This window comes from Lepisosteus oculatus, unplaced genomic scaffold (genome assembly GCF_040954835.1).
Source record: "Lepisosteus oculatus isolate fLepOcu1 unplaced genomic scaffold, fLepOcu1.hap2 HAP2_SCAFFOLD_44, whole genome shotgun sequence".
NCBI classification, from domain to species: Eukaryota; Metazoa; Chordata; class Actinopteri; order Semionotiformes; family Lepisosteidae; genus Lepisosteus; species Lepisosteus oculatus.
Window position 1 is genome coordinate 1335568 of NW_027167977.1, and position 3376 is coordinate 1338943.

The following is a 3376-nucleotide window of genomic DNA, read 5'->3' on the forward strand; positions in this document are numbered from 1 at the left end:
GTCTGATAAAAGTATTCGAGTCAAAGTGTCATATGGATACAAATTCTCATGATTTTGTATTGTGTGTTTTTTCTCTGTTCTGCTTTATTGAAAGAAATCAGATGCTCTTCCTGAAACTTACCTTAGCTGATTCTTCAGCTAAACCAGACAGACTTCTGAAATTCTCAAATATTATCAAATCTTGTTGGTGCAGAGGTGGTGGAGCCCATTACCAACAGACTCACAGCTGAAATTGCTGTGAAAAGGGCTTCTACCAAATATTAACATGTGGGTGAAAATGTATACAATTGTAATATTTCCTTTTTTCCCTTTGAAAGTATAACATATGTGGTGTGAGAAAGAGGTCCTCATTTAATTGCATGAAACTCTGGCACTGGCGCAACAAACTGAACAAAGTTCAAGGGGGTATACGCTTTCTGTAGACACTTTATTTCCTCTTTTTCCATACTCTAAGAAATGATTTGGGAAACCTGTGGGACACTGGAGGTCATTATACATGAGCCTCTTTCTGCACCTTTTAAGCCATTGAAACCTAGTTGCCTTGTTACAAGGTCTAATATTACAGTAGGTGTGGTTTCCGTCTCCTAATTTCTGAGAATGATCAAATTGGGGAATAAGTTGTAGGGAATACCACTCTTGCACTTCTAAGAAAAGACTATCTCAAATGAAACTCGCTATAGAAAGACATCTTGTTGAAAAATTCTTTATTTTTTGTCATTTCTAAAGAAAAAACATTCATCAAGTCCTTCACAAATGTTTTGTTTGTGACTTTCTCTGTTGTTCCCTTTCACACTCAACTGAACTATGTGTTATGTCTTGTAAACATAATCAAACATTTCACTTAGTTGTGTGGGTTAACACAAACCCATATTGTATGAAACATTCAGTTTTTCATTCAAGTTTTTTCTAACAATTGCATCCATGCTAGGACTACAGTAAACAACACTTTTTACTAAAGTAAATGAAATTGTTCATTAAACAAGACACATTGTTTTAAATGTATGCAATACGACGACACGAAAAACAACACTGAAACTTTTCATTGAAATACTGGACGAGATTGTGCATATTCAATGGATTTCTCCTGGTGCTTTTTTTCATCAGTCTTTTCATATTCTTGTTCTCTACTTAGATGTCTCCTGTTCCTTTGGTGATGTCTGTTGTACACACACGGTATCATACACTTGAGCAAAGTTTGATACCACCGTTTGTTCTTCTCCTAAAATAAAGATGAACATTGACAAAAGTCAGAAGCACTCTTTTCTTTGACAGACGAACAAAACAATGCAAGAATAACCATACTCTCTGTTCCTTACTCATTTCTACCTACCTGTTTGACCACTTTGTCTGCTTCAGTCAGGACAGGGTGCTGGGGCTGACTCTGAGCAATCTGAGAAGAGCTCTCTGTGATCTTCTCCCCTACAGTGGCTACATTGTACTCTGTTTGAAATCCAGGTATCGCCTCCGGTAAGTTCCTCGGTCCTTTTTGGGACTTGAAAGGGTAGAATCATTTTGTGACTACATTTCCTTGTCATGCACTGATATGTTCTGGTTTGTGTTCGATTACTGCAGGCGTTCAAGTACTTTCTTTTTGTTCTAGATTGGCAGTGTTTGAGATGGTAGGAACTTGTCATATTCTCAACTCTGAATGCTCTGTAAACATACTATTTTAGCAATTCTTAGAAATCTGAAAGCAGTGTTACCTGTATCATTTTTTGTCTTGGTAGTAGTATTGCAGCTCCAACATCAGCACTTAAATAATGGTTTGTGATGTTACTTGTCCTTGGAGTTAGTATACTCCTGAGAAGTCAAGAGAAATCTTACGTAAGCATTAATTATGTTTCACTTTTGAAAGCAAAGTACGTGTCAAGTACTTTGAAGGCATTTGTTGATACTTTTAAGCACTTTCGTTGATTATTATTATCCTTCAATTAGTCATTACAAGTCCAACATTCTCTACATGATCTCACTCCATATTCAGAATGTGGGAATACAATTGTTTTAAGGAAATGCCACTGAATAGATAGTAGCTGCACTCTACAAAGATGAATTCGCTAATTAATCAGTCAGGGACACAGCTTATACTTCAGTAGTCTTAGATCATGTAATGATGATTATTGTACTTTATAACTAGCAAAATCCCCATATCCTGTTCATTGCCCCTTTTTCAGTTATGTGGATTGACTTATCCCTGAAGTGGTTAATTCTCACCTTGACATCTCATAGAACAACTGAATCTCTACCAAGGGTGAATGTGTCCTTCCTCTTAATGTCTAAAAGAAAAGGTTAAAATTCATTGAAGCAAAATGCAACAACCCAAAATGTTGGGGAGGTCGTTTCCACAGTTATTTCATATGACAGTGCTTGGAGTGAAACTACATGACCATGGTGAAGAAGAAAAAACACTTTACCTTGTTCCTCCTGACTGATGTCCTTATGCGTGTTTTGCACAGTTGAGCGTTTTGTGTCTTGTCGTCTGTGTAGGCAACAGCCCTCTTCCCTGGGATAGAACTAGATGATATTTAGACACGTTAATTTGACTTCTCCATTGCTCACATTGATTTGGATATGATTATAATGCTCTGTTTTGTGGGCTTCCCAAGAAAACAATAAATCCCTTACTACTTGTTCGAAATGCAGTAGCACAGATCCTAACAAATACAAGAAAGAGAATATCATTCCTGTTTTGAAAAAACTTCACTGGTCACCTGTATTATCTAGGATAAATTTGAAAGTTCTTTTACTTGTTTTTAAAGCTTTAAGCGACCTAGCACGTCTGTACCTTACTGAATGTCTGTCTTCATATGTTCCTATACGTGACCTGAGATCTGCACATACTGGCCTACTGCAAATACCACATGTGAAATGCAGAAAGAGTGGAGAGGCTGCTTTTTGTTTTTATGCTTCCAAATTTTGAAACTCACTTCCACTTTTTATTAGGCAGTCACGATCGGTACATTGTTTTAAAAAACATTTGAAAATGTTGCTTTTAGTTAAAGTGGTTCTTTGTTCTTTCTATTTCTGTTTCTTTTTTTAGTTCTCTTTAATTGTTCTTATTTTATTACGACTTTCCTAATTTGTATTTATTTAATTGACATGTATGTTGCTTTACTGTATTGCTGTATTTTCCTTTACAACTGAAAGTATATCTCTCAATTTTAATATTTTATTTTTACGCTTGGTTTTTAAAGCACCAAAGCACTATTTGTATGAAAGGTGCTCTATAGATAAAGTTTATCATTATTATTTTTAATATTATTATTATACTTTGTTACATTTTTGGTTAGGACAAAGATTCTAGTAGAGGTGGCCTCTTTTACCCCGTTCCAAAAAATTGGAAAACTACCTTCAGAATACACTGACAATGACCATCTAC